The 16409-nt window shown below is 40.1% G+C and overlaps 1 protein-coding gene across 9 annotated transcripts in view; it reads left to right on the top strand.

Moving 5' to 3' along the window:
• Positions 1-14161, top strand: part of ANO5 (anoctamin 5) — a 115245-nt gene extending 101084 nt beyond the window's left edge. For 7 of the 9 annotated variants that reach the window (XM_061610628.1, XM_061610626.1, XM_061610625.1 and 4 more), the window contains 3 exons: positions 8711-8982; positions 9512-12259; positions 13088-14161. The gene's annotated coding sequence lies outside the window, so the exon portion shown is untranslated. The remainder of the gene's footprint in view (positions 1-8710; positions 8983-9511; positions 12260-13087) is intronic. The other 2 variants (XM_061610621.1, XM_061610622.1) reach the window with 2 other exon arrangements.
• The last annotated feature ends 2248 nt before the right edge of the window (positions 14162-16409 follow it).

The following is a 16409-nucleotide window of genomic DNA, read 5'->3' as shown; positions in this document are numbered from 1 at the left end:
GCGAATTAATATAATCTATTTAGTGCAGGCTATGCATGCAAACGTAACTAGAAGCTGTTAATTTTAAGTACTTAATTTTGAAGTTTTGCTACATTTTTATAGCCCTATATTGCTTAGTGCCTTGTTTATACGCACTCGTGGAAGAAAAAAGATGTGAAAATGCTAGTAGTATAAATTATGTAGCATGATGTATTTTATAAGTGAATTCACAGGTATTATGAAAGTATTGGCTTTCATACTCAGCCATATGCAGCAGTAGCTAGTCAGGAGCAAGTTTTGCAAACTTCCAAGTTGGTTAGTTCTATGCAAATCAGTGGAGTACTAACCAAGAGAAGTAAAATACTTCCTGAATTCTGTCACTAAAAATGAAGCATGTTGGACATGAAGTACTTGCACTTTGAGGCTTATGCTTGCCTGTTAAGTATTGAAATGAATGTCCCAGGCTGTATCTAGCATGTAAGCTGAAGAGTATGCTGCTTTATACATTAGTATGCTTCCATTTCTGGTGGCATAAGAGCAAATTATCAACTTTGAAACACTGCTGGAAAATATCTCAATCACTGAAACTGTTCCTTTAAAGAAACAATACTCATATTATTTGTGAAGAGGCAGTCAAAGCCCTAGATTCATGGACAAAATGTCCAGATTAGGTTCACAGTATCTGTCTCGGAGCTTGGAAAAGTTACTTTTTTGAACTACAACTCCCATCAGCCCCAGCAAGCTCTGAATTCTGTCTCTACAATGCTCATGGGAAGCAAAAACATTATGCAGATACTAGGGGTGTGCATGTGCTTGGGGACAGGGGATAACAAAACAAATTGGGGTGTTTGGGGGATATTCTCCTTTTCCTAGTTTAAACACAATGTCAGTCTCCCCCCAAGTCAGATTGAACCCCTCCCCCCAAATATCATGTTGCTCTGTGTCTGTACCATGTAGTTCTATGTTTTCCTATATAATAGCATGGCTTGCCAAACTATGGCTTACTGGCACCATGTGAACATGCGGGCTCCCAAAGAGGACCTTGCAGCTGCTTTGCTCTTCCCCAGTCTCTTTTACTCCCATGAAACATATGTTGTCTGAACCACAGCTACGTTGCTCCTCCCCATTCTTTTTTGCTCAGCCGAAAAGAAAGCCCAGTGTGAAACTGCAAATTTTAAAATAATGTACAAGCAAGAGTGCACACTATTTGGTTACCTCTTAATTATATTAAGGTAAGAAATAGAAAAACCCCATCCCCCGCTCTGCAAAAAGGGATTATGGAGGAAAGTTAATCCTTTTTATTTCCTCCACAAAAAGCCCCTGCACCTATTTGTCTGCAATTCGGCAGGCTTAATCCACTCTGCTGGGGCTTCTGGGCTTATACATTTCATCCACTTTGGCCAAAAGGGGGGAAAATTATTATAGTGAATGGGGAACACAGATCTTCATTTTATACAGAGGAGCTCTAAACCCAAAACACAGACTTAAGCAGAGTACAGTGACTTGGAGACAGATTGGAATTTTAAAAAATGCCCAGATACAAAGTAAATCTTGGGACCTACATACACCCTTAACAGATACTACTACATTATAAGGAACTGTTGCAGCTGAGAGGTCTGCAAGGAATACCAAGGCACTAGGAATACTGTTTACAGAGTATGAGTTGTTTTACCCGACTTTACATGTAGCGAACCTAATTTCAGAGATTTCCATGCTTTGAGGCAGGGTTTCATCACCATTGCTCTACCATCCATTCTCCACTTCATGCACAGATCATAAGGGTCAGTGCATAATCCATGGAATTATGAATAGTTTGGAGAGCAATGTGACAGTGGGTATTCTGCACCATACTAAATTAAGCATCCTCAGATTTTGAAAGAAAACCTTTTGACATCTTCAGTTGTCTGGCTTACATTTTGCTTTCTATTTGTGATGTGACCAGTTTGCTAAAATACTGCCATTTTAGTGTAGAAATGGATGTACAGCTAATACAAATGATATAATATAGTGTGTATTATGTATGCCAAAGATACATTTAAGTCACCAAAAAATCTACATATGTAGCCAAAAATGTGTTCTCATTATTGAGCATAAACACTCTGCTGCTTCTAAGTGTTCTTACAAATCTAAATGAAGAGTGTGAAGTATTTGTATTGTTTTCATATTTAAAGTGTATGCTGCAGTTAGTCTGCAACAAACTGCAGTAGTTGCAAAACAGGACAACAAACAGTGACTAAAGTTCAACAAATCACAGTTCTGTGCACCATAGTTCTGCTTGTCAAACAAAACGTCCTCTGTGTGAAACTGAAGTGTGTTAATATATTAATATTTTTTAGTTTGCCACACTAGACATTTTAAATTGTATAGTATCAGTTTTAAAAATGAATCAAGAGATACATAGTGAAAGACTTGGCGTACAATAGACACAAATAACATGTGGCTGTGGTTGCACTCCGCCTTGTGTTACCTTTTGACAAGTCCAGTTGAAATGAAGATTTCGGAAGAGCTGTGTGCTGTTTATTATGCCCTCTACACATGGTTTTTGCAGCCAGAGGGATTAAGGGGATGGAGTTTTTTAAAAGTAGTATATTTGTTTGCATAATTCTGAGCTGCTGTTTGAGGAGACTGCAGGGCAAGCCTTGAACATGTGCATGGATCTCAACAGAACAGAGGTCTTGGCCGTTTCTGCTATGCAGGGTGCCAGCCATGTAAGGCAGTTTTTAATCTTCATGTTTTTGCAGTCCCAGGCAGGGAGCAAAACTAAGAGGTGTACATTGAGCCCCTGGTTGGCCACAATACATGGTGAGCATCTGTAGATGGATTGATGCATCACAAGGTCTGTTGAGCTGTCTTATTTCGATAAATAATGGACATTGGGATGGCATCCTCTTTTCTGTATTTCTATGCAATTCCTTTTTAAGCAATTTCAAATATTGCTGGACTGAATTCCTTTCCTATTTTGATTTGTGGGCAAGAACATGTAGATAGAACCTAATTTCATGTAGCTCAATGTGTGCATGTTTACTTTGAAAAACTTATTTTGCTCAGTGGAACTTTTTCTCAGAAAAGTATGCATAGGGTTGCGGCTTTAAGTGCCCATGGATAATATATTCTGAGTCCCAGTTTGTCACAGTTGTAGAAACTGAAATCTCACTCGGATCAAGGAGAATTATAGCATAATTATGGTCTGGGTGATAGCAGTGGGTTTTTTTGCTTTCTAGCAACCTTTCAAATAGATATTTTTAAACTAGCCTATTAAAAGAGTCAAGTCATCAAGTACTGCTGTGTTGTTTTATTGGAGCTCGCACAGAGCCCTTGTGCCTTGTAACCACATTTGCCAATAAATGGTGTTTTATATGCTTGCTTATATATCCTTGATTCTGGTCAAACATGTGCAATTTCAGAGGCCCTGAAAGTGCCTAACACTCCTCCGGTTTTTGAGTTTTCTAATTTAGAATTCATATCCTCTGCATCTGTATTCCCATTTAATTGTTCTTTTTCCTTTCCATATCCCTAACTCATTGTATGAGCACCAGTTGGCCATTTCCATGCCCACTGCTTAAATAATGTTGGATTGTTTTCTAGGACCAGTTCCTGCCCTTGCAGCTTTGAGCTTGAAGCAGACTAGCCTGTGTTCCAAACAGATTGTATGTCTTCTTGTGTGTGCAGGCCTCCTCAGTGGCTTATATATATATTGAATCGCCTTTAGAAATTTTCTGTGGTGCCTTAAAGACTTGAAGCTTTTGTTTTTGTTTTTAAAATGAACATTGTGATTTTAAAAATTACTTCACATTTTCTTGTGGCTCCAAATGTTCACAGTTCTTTCCCAGCGCTGTGTTGTGCAGTCCTTATACTCAGAAGTACAGTAAGTCCCATCGAATTCAATGACACTTTCTCTTTTAAGTGTATATAGAACTGCAGCCTTAGGCTCCAGTCCAGATCCTTTTGCACATCAGTGGGCTGTATTTGTGCTGCAGTGTAAGCGCATCTGCCTGCATGTATCCTCTAAATAGTCAGTGCTTTCAGGAGGAGAGGGGAAAGGGGGAAAGGAAGCCAGATTCCGTCCTTCCACACTCCTAAACAGGACTGTCTTATACTGTGCAGTCCAAAGCTAGGAAACACAACTATATGGAGCCTTTTGTGCTACATGCAGTATCCTTTTGTGCACAGTGGTCTCATTCCAAACAGACACACTCAAATTACTGAATCAACACGTCAGTTATGCTATAATGCGTATCAACCTTTTGTATCCTTCACGTAACCTAGGAGAGCAGAGATCTCACTCTGTTTTCTTACCCATCAGCACTCTGGTAGTATAAAAGAAATTTGTAGCTAAAAGTGCTACAAATCAATATACCTGTAATAGCTCGACTTAAAATTAGGTGAAATGAACGGTACATTATTTCACTCTTATTGTGGAAACTTTTTCAGTACAACTAGTATACATGATAAGACAACTTTCAAAGTTGAATGTGACTGATCAAGGATCTCCCCCCCCCCCGAAACACACACACACTTATGGAGAATTTGCTTGCTGTAAGCAAATTACAGGGTGATTTTTAATTGGGCTTTTAGTGTAGCCTGTTGATGTTGCCAATTTCAAACTAAATTTTGGGATCTTGGGAAAAGAAGCAAAATGCATTTGCTTATTAGTCCAAGCCTATTCAATTTGTGTCACATAAACTTATATGGACAGTTAGACTGTTGGCCATCATGCTGAAGAGTGCAATACTGGGATATTTTTTTTTTAAAAAATGTAGAGTTCAAAATGTGTCAGCAAATAAAGTGTTCTTTGTTTTGTAAATACATTGTTAATTGCAAACTTATTCAACTGATTCTGTGACTGTTAATAAAAGATTTTGTTTACATCCATAGTTGCTTGTAGTTTGATCAGCTGTGTTATACACAAGTCCATTGTTGTCAGTGCTGTGAGGAGTGAAATGGTGGGAGATTACCTTTGACACTGCAATGTCCTGTCCTGAAGACTGGGTGAAACTACATCCCAGAGCAGTCTAGAAATAGGGAAAACACTTGGCCTTCATAGGATAAAAGGAGAGTGTGCCATACGGACTTGAACCTAAATAAAGGCTGATAATTGACATCTCCATATTTTATGTCAATTCATGCATTACAGCATCATGTAGAAAAGACGTTTTCTCCACCTCCTGTTATGCTATAGTGGCCCTTTACCACAAATCCATTACAAGCACCATACCCAGCGATTCCCCTTCCAGCCTGACCCTTGCCCCATATTATTAGCATTATCATTTTATTATCCTTCCTCAATAATAATAATAATAATAATATCATTCCTCCTTTCTCCCCAAAACAGCCCAGGGCAGCAAACAATAAGGAATAAAACAATAAAAACATCTTTATCTTAAAAATAATTCCAATATTGATGCAGACTGGGAAAGATCAGAACTTAAAAGGCTTGTTGGAAGAAGTAGGTCTTCAGCAGGTGCCAGAAACACCACAGAAATGGCACCTTTCACTCACCTTCATAATAGTGCAGTGCCTCACTTATGCCTGTGTTGTTCTGGTTCCTTATTCTCTCTGGCATCAGCTTCATTTGAAGAGCAGGGAAAATCAGCAAATGCCAGGGTGAACAAAGAAGAAAAACAGCAAGGTTTGTGGTGTTTTTCAGGCACAGTGTTACACTGAGGAACTATGACTGAGTGGCAGACCCGGGCCTGGAATATAGGGCAGAGAGAGCTGGAAGAGAAATTGCTTCCTGTAATAACTTTGAGAGATGGTAGTCACGTTTCTAGTATGCCCAAAATCTACATGCATCAAAAGAACAGAAATCAATAATATAGCACTTTAAGGCCTGAAAATCTACAAAGAAAATAGTATTGGACTGATGGATTTTAATTTATTTTTAAGATGGTCAAGCATATTTTTTTTTAAAAAAAAAATCATTTCCCCATGATTCCAGGAATATAAGAAATGATCTCAATGAATTGCATGACATGGATGTTACTTTAAATAAATGCTAATATAATTCGATCATACAGGACCTGTAGGTGAAGTTGATGTACTTTAAAAGATGTTTAATCAATACTAGACAATTAAACTAATGGTCCTCCAATTAGAGAAAAAGATTAGGTACATTCTGCTTAATGAGAGCTGCAAATCCAATTTACAGCAAAACACTGAATATTCATATGGTACAGAGGTTGATTCTGTTCATATTCTTTAAATGTTATTTCTGGACCAAATTCTGTTATTTCCTTGCACTGCTTTTACCACCAAGGTTCCTAACAGAATGTCTATTATCAGGATTTTTTACATTATAATTTCTGTCATAAACCTTATTGTATTCTAGTGGATTCCCCATCCTACAAATTCAACTCGACAATATGAAGAAAATGAAAGAAGATCATAGGTACCTTAATTCATATATTCTTGTTAACTGTTCACTCCCATTATTCTAGGAAATCCTAGCTGTTAATTCCTTCAAGGTTGCCTGTCCCTCTTGTAGCTTCTGATTCTCCTTTATCCATGATGAATAGTAGTGATGCCCTTCCTTAAGAACAGGTAAGCCTTCCTGATGAAAGCAGGAGATATTTGTATTGCCTTCACAGGGAAATTCAGTGTGTGTGTTTTCCCTAAGAGCTGCTTTTGGCAGCAAAGGATTCTTATCACTAGGAAGCTTTATTGGCCACTGCTCCCTGGCAGGTGTCTTCTAGAAGCTTAGGAATTCTGCCCTTGGTGTGTTTGCTGTACACAGCTGCAGCAAATCTCTGACTGCTCTGCCACAACTCGTTTAATAATGTCTTGGTCCTCCAAGACAGAACTTGCAAAACAGCAAAAAGCATTTAAGACCAAAGGTATTTGTTTACTTCAACATTTGTCCCCAAAAGTGTTGGCACTGGAAATTTTGGGTAAAATCATTCCCTCCGATTACAAGCTTAGCATGTCAGTCATGGGGGTTGTGATGTTCCTATATTAATGTATATATGGTAAGTGTTGGTTGTTTAGAAGATACATGGTAAGTGGAGTGAAAGAGGAGGGGGAGTGAATGGGCAGTAGAATGCTAGATGATTGGCTGAGTGTTTAAAATGGCTGAACGTATAAAAGGAAGAGAGAGTGGAATCTGGGAGGTGGTGGTGGTGGATGAGGTGAAACTGAGTGGGTTGCTTGGTGGGGTTTAGAGAGTGGAGAAGGAGGGGGGTGGAGTTCGGATTAGTATTGAGTAAAACCATATGCTTATGTGCCTTAAGAAGAAATCTTGTTAGCTTTGTTATCTTTAATAAATACTTAATTTGGTTTACCAAAGGCCTGATCCTTGGCTGGGGTTTCACAGACCCAGGGAGGGTAAGGTAATGACCAAGGCTGAAGGGAAACTGTAACAAATGGTGGCAGCGGTGAAGAGAATAACAATACCAGTATTCAGAGTCTCTGGGAATACTAGTATTAGGACGTGACTGGTGGTTGCCTAGCAGGGGGATCTGTTGAGATCTGTGCTAGAGCGGGGAGAGAAACAATAAAAAAGGACAGTCCGGACTGGTGGAGTCCCTGGTGGTGCCTAGTGACAGGCAGTAGCCACGCGCAGGTAGGAACCTGACAGGGAGAGCCAGGGAAGGGAGTCACAGGGTTCTCCTCATTTTCCCTTTTAGCAGGCATTTGTTTGCAGCTTGTTTCTGATGTCCCTATCAGCAAGGCACCATGAGGTGCGGGGGGGGGGGCAACTTTGGGTGCCTTGGATACAGATTCCACTTCAGACAAGCCCAGAACCCCTCTAAAGCACCCTGCTTTGGCTTGGGATTTGGGATCCATCTGAATCTGCTCCATACCCCTAGTACTTGCTACTTACTACTGCTGTGTATTTGTGTGCATGCGAAAGAGAGACAGAAGGAAGTTGAAGGAAAACAGTATTAAGTCTCTGAAGGATCTTTTGTTACAACTTAATCTTGGTGCAGTTAGTAAAATTCCAGGAAGCAGTTCTTTATTTCATGTCTCTAGCAGTATTATACATGTTTTCAGAGGCACAGTAAGTATCCTGTCTTTTAAAAATCAACAAGCTCAAGAGGTATTTCTACTGAGTGCGTTACATAGTTGGATATGTTTCACTTGTAATAGTCTGAGCACCCTCGGATTCTGCTATTATGGCTTTGCTCTAAATGGATATAGTACAGCCACATATTCTTGCTGTTAGTAACGGAATCATTGTTGAAACATACTCAAAATCAGATTTGGTTTTTTAAATAAATATTTTTTCCATTAACTCTCATTACATTAGCCTATGTTGATGAATCATTCTGCTGCTCAGAGCTACACCATGAAGGAAGAATGTACTGGAAGAATAGCCTATAAATATGAACTGACTATTTTTATACAGTTCTGTTGGAAATGAATTAAGTGTACCCCATTAGTGGAAAATTAAAAAGAAACGTTATGAATAGGAAATGGCCCTGTGTTGTGTTACCACAGTTTTAATGCTTTTATCAGTATCTCTTGAATAAACATTTTATTTGATATTGGCCCATTAGGGAACCGATCAATAAACACTGTACTGCTTTACCTAGCCAGTGTTGGTTTCAAGTGTTGCTATCTCCATTGCAGGCTCTCTATGTATAGCATGACTAAGACCAGAGGAAAAAGGACAATGGACAGTATCTGTGTACTTTGTAAACCTTTCAGAGTGATAAAAATAGGTATTTGTTTACTGGGGGGGGGGGGAGTTGGGATATGTCTTCCATTTTTAAATCTCCTTAACAATACTCAGATTTTTCATTTGGTTCAGCTGCTGATCAAACTCCTGAAGATAGATTGACAGGGCCTGGCACTCATTACCATTGTGAGCCTGATGTCCCACCTATCCTGGTTTGAATTGGTTTGATTTTCAATTTCTAGAAGGCTGAGGATATGATTTCATTGGATCAAGCCCACTGGATGTAAATGAGGAAGGTGTTTCCAGCTGTGAAACATAAAAACCAAACACATGCTACTCTCTTTGCCCTCAAAGATGCTGTTTACTGCAAAGAGCACCTTTGGAAGGTACCCAGAAGGGTCCATTTTTCAGCAGGAAATTTGGCATGGGATCCTAATCTAGTTTAGGAACACATTTTGCATCATGGCCCAGAACTCATTTTCAAAATAAAAGTGGTTGATTTTTAAAAGCATTAAGAACATCACATACAGGTTGGCCCATAGGACCATAGTCTTCACATATTTAAGAGAGAAACAGAATGATTGGCAACTGTCATCCATGAAAGCTTATGCCATTTTTTAAAGTCTATACAGTTCCACAGAGCTCTTTGTTGTTGTTTTATGCAAGATACTAGCACACCTAGTCTGAAAACAGAAAGGTTGTTCCTTATGTCCACTGAGATAGAGGGCACTCAACTCTATTCCCCTCGGGCGTGAGCTTAACCAGGGATCAGAGTTGTTGAGCAACTGCTAGGGTCAGCAACCTAGTAGGGAGCTCACCTACAATCACTGGAGCCACCTGGCTCTGCTATTGTTCTTCCTTACTGTTCTCACCTCTTCACTGAACACCTTGTCATCTCTCTTTCTCTCCCTGTAGCATATTGCTTATGAGCCTCAGAGGGAGAGGCAAGTGAATGGATAGTGGCAACAATGGGCCCCTCAGGAAGAGAAGACCCATCTTACCCAAGGACCCCCAAACCTAGAACTGGCATTGCCTTCAGTCCATATTTCCAATCAAAATTGTCCACCTGGACAAGTGCTTGCATCAGGCACAGGCACAAAGGCAGGTATCCTAAACAAACCATAAGGCAAAAGGATTTTTGACGGCACTGTGTCATGCATAATGTGGAGAACTGCATATGGCGAGTTTCAATGAAATGAGCATGGGGTGGATGGAAATTGTTGATTCCTTTTGCCTCATTTAGTTCAGCTGTGTAGGTAGGGAAGTGTAATGTAGTTGGATTTTTTTTAAAAAAACTCCCACTTGTTTTAACTTTCAATGGAACAAGGAAACAGGCTGGTACTGTGTGCTTTCCGTTGCTGCCCAATGTATTTTCTTAGTGCCACATTTTTGTTGCTGTCCATTCATGAATAAAACAGCAGGTTGTTATCCTATGTGGACAATCTAGTCTGCCAACATCACACCTTAATTAAAAGCCATCATTCAAAATGACCACCTTGTGCAAGTTTTCCCTGGCAAATAAAATAAATAAAAATCATTAGTAAGCTGGTTTTTATACACACTAGTATTACTGTGACAGCACTACAGTGAGGTATGTTCAGGGCCAATAGGAGAAAACAGAAGGAGGGAACCCTAAGCATTAAGGCCAGCAGTCCTGAATGTTGGGGGTGGGGAGTTAATCAGACATAGGAACTTGAATCTTCTGTTCCCCAGTTGCTGGTAACTAGTGGAAATTGGCGTCACCGTGACAGTGACTGACAGAAAGAATGGGACTATGTACAGAAGAGATATTTGGGAGGATGCGGTGTGTCTCTTTGCACTCTGCAGTTCACCATAGTAGGACTCCTGTTGGGGGCAGCTCAGGCTGTACCCACATCACAGGTACAATTTTGCCCCCACTGGAGTGAAAGGCAGCCATATATGGTAGTAGAATGCAAAGGTGTGCACTCAGGAACTTCATCAGTCAGGCAATCTTGCTTTTGTTTTGTGACAGCAGAGAGGCAGGAGGTGGATTTAGTCCTCTCTAGGATGAGGCCCATTTACTTTGGCTGAGAAGCTCAGTGAGAACTATGATACCCCTGTAATGTTTGTATAATATTTATAGTAAGTGCTGGTTTTGTAGGTTAAATATGGTAAGTAGAGTGAGTTGGGAGGGGGGAATACATGTGAGGGAATGTTGAGGAATGCTGTGTTGTGATTGGCTGAGCTTCTGGGTGGTTGAATGTATATGAGAGAATGACAGTTGGTCAGGAGTTCAGTTCTGGTTTTGGGCTGAAGAGGGTGAGGGGTGGATGTCTATTTAGACGGGTAGTGAGGCTGGTTTAGGAAAAATATATGAAGTAAGAGAAACTGTAATATATTGAAGATTGTTTATATGTAACCACATGCATGACAACTGAATTCAAAGTAACCTTGTTTATTCCCAATATTATTTAATAAATCTGTTTGGTTAAACAGCATGCCTGATCCTTGGCTGGGTTCATACAGAGGAGAAGAGTGGGCAAAAAACCAAAGCTGGAACTAGTATCTATGGTGGCAGCGGTGAATGGTTAGTGTATCAGCAGAAGGTATCCAAAGGCAACCCAGGGCTGTAGTCTTTAAAGACAGAAAGATATGGAGGAGTGGCCTGAAAGTGTACCTAGACACTTAATAGCAATCTGTAAAAGGAGGAGACTAAGGCAAAGTCTCAGGGCAGCATTGCTTTACAGTGTGTCAGGTAGTGATGTCTAGTGGTGGGATCGTGAGAGATCCATGCCAGGGCCAGTGCAAGAGAGGAGGTCTGACAAGAACCACTGAGAACAAAACTATTTACTAGCTGTAGAGCTGCATCCCTCTGTCTGCATAGCTGCACTCTGGGTTCAGCTTCTTGATCATGCTAGAGTACAACATGAAGAGATGGAATGCAGGAGTCAGTGTCATTCATATGGTGGTTGAAGTTTGAACTAGGATGGGAAAGACCCAGGTACAAATTCCTGTTCAGCCATGAAATTCACTGAGTAACCTTGAGCTTGTCATTACCTCTCAGACTAACCTACCTCACAGGGTTGTTGTGACAATAAAAAAGGGGAAAACCATGCATGCCACTTTGAGCTCCTTGGAGGAAAGGTGGGATATAAATGAAATGAAAAAATAAATGACAAAAGTATTCCCCATTCAAAACATACATCGTACAAAATGAAATCCCATACCACTATGTCCATATGAAAGAATTTATGAAATCAAAGGCTAGATTTTAAAAAAAACAGCCTTGGCAACTGTAACATAAGAGAAATTACCTAGCATACAAATGTTTTAAAAATAAAACCAGTTTCTTGTTTTTAAAGGCTCTCTCCTCCCTCTCCATTTCTTTTTTATTCCTTTGTCTTACTTGGCATCAGTCAAGCAGCTGAAGAAATCTAGAGAAGACCCCAGAATATGGAATTTGTTACCCTTGGGAAACCAAAGCAGCTTTAAATTTGCACACAGCATAATCAAACACTCCCCCCTCCTGTCTCTCACATGCTGCTAGCAAGGCATAGAGCCATAATAGCTGCAATATTACTTGCACATCTGTCATTTCCGGAAGTTGGCCAATCATTCTGGTAAATGAATAATTAACGGTACAAGCAGCATTATGAAATCGGCATACTACATGTAAGGAATATGGAACACACATCTAGCCAGGTAAGAATATTTTAGTGTTGTTTTTCCAGATCAGATCAAAGCTAGATTCACTGTTGCAGTTCTGAAAATAATAGAAATTTCTGAGACTTAAATTAGCTGTTGTAGCTGTGACCATAATTTCTAGCCCAAGAAATGCTGTTTAGTGAAGGGAAATTGACACACACTGCCATTTTTTGTATTCTTCTATGCTATGGATTTATATTACTTATTTTATTTATAGCCTAAATCCCCTTGATCTTCCAGCTCCATATTCAGTAGCCTAGGCACCTGAGTTAGCTGATTAACACTTACTTGCATGTTCATCACTTCATTATTGTTGATTACTCCACATGATGACTGACAGATGAATGTGTGAACTGCAATGAAAAAAAATACTGAATTTGAATTACCGAGTAACATGGCAAAGAGTCTTGCAGCATCTGAAAGATTAACATATTTGTTATGGCATAAGCTTTTATGGACACAAGCCCACTTTATCAGATGAATTTTGAGTCCACAAAAATCTTATGCCATAGTAAATTCGTTTAACTGTAAGGTGCCACAAGAGTCTCTTTTCTTTCTTTTTGCTGCAAGAAACTTAACACAGCTACCCCTCTAGAAATGAGTAATATGAAAACTTTGATCCATGAAAACTCATTCATACATGCAAATCAGCATTTGATGCTACAGTCAGCAACTGATGAACATTAATGCATAAAATTCATTGGGATTCAATGGGATTAAGTCCCAAGCAAGGTTGTTAGAACTGTAGCCATTTTTTTCTTACAGTCCTGGGAGATTCTTTTGAACAAAACTAGAGTCATTTCCCCATGTGTTTATTTTTGGCAGAAAGCAGAAACAGACTTTTGTGGAAGTACTGACTCCCTGTTGGACACTATCCAAATGACTCTAATCCCTGGGACTTTCCTTTTCATCCTGGTTGTGGGATTGTTGCTGAACGTCCCCATCATCTGGACACTTGCTTTCTGTATGAAGCGCTGGAACAGGAGCACCATTTTCCTCTTCAACTTGGTGTTTGCTGATATCATGTGGATCTTAACCCTTCCCTTCCTGATCTTCTATCACCTAAACCAGCTGCACTGGACATTTGGAGATAACTTCTGCAAGATTATACGGACAGCCTATCACCTGTGCTATTACTGCAGCATCTACTTTGTCACCTGCCTAAGCATGGACAGGTACTTGGCAATTGTCCATCCACTGAAGTCCCTATGGGTATTAAACAAACAACACTCCCTGTTGATTTCTTCTTGCATCTGGACAGTTATAGGACTGGTTAGCCTTCCAGTCACTTATATCGTAAGCACCCAGACATGCCCAAACAACAAAACTATTTGCCCTCTCTATATATTTTCCAGTTCTACCTATATAACTCTCCCTCTGTCTGTGAGTTGTTCAGTTGCAGGATGCTTGCTACCTTTCATGGCTATTTGTTACTGTTATTGCAGCAGCGTTAGAAAACTCCAAGACACTGGCCTCCAGCGCTTTCAGAAAAGGGTAAAACTCACCAAGCTCATGTACTCGGCCTTGATCATGTTTGCTCTTCTCTACTTTCCTTACCACCTCTCACGAAACATCAGCATCTTCCTGAGAGCTGTGTGGCCTTCTGCAACCCAGTCTATTCAGCATGCTGACACCTTTTTCCTTGTAGAGATGGCCATCTGCAGCCTGAATACCTGTATCAACCCTCTTTTCTGTTTCCTGGCCGGGGGAGATTTTAGAGAGAAGGCCTGCAAATTAGCATCCTCATTTTGTTTCATCAAACGCTGGAGGAATCGACGGCAATTGGCATGTATTTATCCTATATAAATCTTTTCTAAACTAAGGATATCATGGAATGAAACAATCACTTGGACTGGGTGATTGAGTGACCATTAATTGTTTTGAGTGTGTGTATGATAGCTGGTAATAAAAGTAGTATCAAAAACAGTCTCTCTTGTCTGTAATGGCCAGCAGCCCCAAATCCAGAACACTCGACCTAAACTGAAAATCAAATCAACTCCAAAGCACCTCTGTTCCAGCACAGATTCTATGAAGTAATTTTTATTCAAAACTGATGGTAGCAGTGGGTTTAATTGCTGTATTTTAAATATGATTTCATTAATATGCAACTGAAAATTCCATACCTTTGGTGGTGGTAGGGAATCTAGTATTTAATTTCTTAAAGTAAAATGCTAGACCTCTTGACTGACTTCAGGAAGGCTAACTGGAAAGGAATTGAGAAGCAAAGGGATGGGGGCAGGGGCAAGTTAGCTCAATCTTCATCTGAGTTCCAGCAAGGTTAGGGCTATGGAGGTGAACGTACCCAAAGAGGCAAAGCCTCACGTCTGCTGCTCAAGTATATATATTGACGTTTATGTTGATAATGCTTATAATGTTTATTATGCTATGCCAAATACATTTCAACATAGAGTCTTCCTTAGACTCTTATTCCAATGATACAAGTTACAGAAGTTCATTTAACACGTCTGCACAGAACTGAGTTCAGTTGAACTGACTGCCAGGGAACCTTAGACCTGAGGGCTGAATATGGCCATCTCGGCTTCCTTGCCTAGCCCTTGAGACTCTCTCCAAGCCACCCCCTCACCAGGCCTGCTCCATGCCTCTTCTCGAATGCTTTTGCCTAGCTGAAAGATGTTCTTGGATAGCGATAATGCCTTTTGCTTGCCTGGATGGAGGATGGAGGGGCACGGGTGTGTGTGTGTACGTGTGCACATGTAAACCTCTTGCTTTTTGCATGGCTGAAATGTAGCCTACTGTGCAAAGGTAAGAGTCACATCTGTTTCTCTGCCCACCTGTGCTGTGACCCTGCCCTCATTTGCCTCTGTCTCTACCCACCGTTGGCATGCAGCCTCCAGAAGGTTGTCCATGAACAAATACAGCTGTCAGGCTGAAAAAAGTTCCCTACCCCTGGTGTACAGGATTATGACAATCCTATACCCATTTCCCTGGAGAAAGTCCCGCTGAAGTCAATGGGCTTTACTTCTGAGCAGGCCTGTACAGGATTGTGCTGTTAAGTGAACTGCTGTTGTTTATCCCACTGGAATAAGTGTTTGAAAAGGCTTTATGTTTAAATCCAGTGGTCATAGCACAAACCACAATATACTTCCATTTTTTTAAAATCTGTTTGATGATGCTCAGGCTGCCATGTGCCCTGCTTCTATGCATTACTGGAAGCTTTTTGTCTTTAGAAGATAGAGCTTCTTGGGTTTCAAAGCTTTTCTTTTAATGAAGTTTAGTTTTTTGCACTCGAGCTCAAATTCTCCAAAAGTTGTCATGCTGACAAGAGCTGTCAATCACCCTTGATTGTGCAGGAATTATCGACATCAAATATAGGCAATAGTTTCACTCTGTGGGACATGTGGCCCTTTCCCAGTCAAGCTGCTGAGGGACTGGAGCTCCCAGGTATAATTTCACTCCCATGCCAAGATTGCCTGGAGCATCTTCTCCATTTGTCCTGGCAGACAGAAGTAGCATGAGAAATATTTACCACTTCCCATCTGTCCCAAGAAGAAGATGGAGCCCAGATCCATGCTATGAGGCCATCCCCAATCTGCACAATGGCCCTGACCATTCTGTGCCAAAATCTGCCCCCCAAAAATCTCAAAAGTTTTCTTCCCCTTCATTTTTGGGTCAGTTTTGAATGTCTTTAGAATTTCACTGTCTGCAGGGTTGTGATCTTATATTGTTGTGAGCTGGCCAAGGATGATGCATATTTATTTCCAGTAAATTTTTATTATTTATTTTATTACAATTTATTTATTTATTTGATTTATATCCCACCCTTCCTCCCAGCAGGAGCCCAGGGTGGCAAACAAAAACACTAAAAACACTTTAAAACATAAAAACAGACTTTAAAATACATTAAAACAAAACATATTTAAAAACATTTTTAAAACAACTTTGAAGACATCTTAAAAAGAAAAAAGGTTTAAAATATTGTTTTTTAAAAAAGGTTTAAAAAACATTAAAAAGCAATTCCAACACAGACACAGACTGGGATAAGGTCTCAACTTAAAAGGCTTGTTGAAAGAGGAAGGTCTCCAATAGGCACCAAAAAGATAACAGAGATGGCGCCTGCCCAATATTTAAGGGGAAGGAATTCCAGAGGGTAGGTGCCACCACACTAAAGGTCTGTTTCCTATGTTGT

The sequence above is a fragment of the Rhineura floridana genome, chromosome 2 (assembly GCF_030035675.1).
Source record: "Rhineura floridana isolate rRhiFlo1 chromosome 2, rRhiFlo1.hap2, whole genome shotgun sequence".
NCBI classification, from domain to species: domain Eukaryota; kingdom Metazoa; phylum Chordata; class Lepidosauria; order Squamata; family Rhineuridae; genus Rhineura; species Rhineura floridana.
This window is presented reverse-complemented; position numbering and strand designations above follow the sequence as displayed.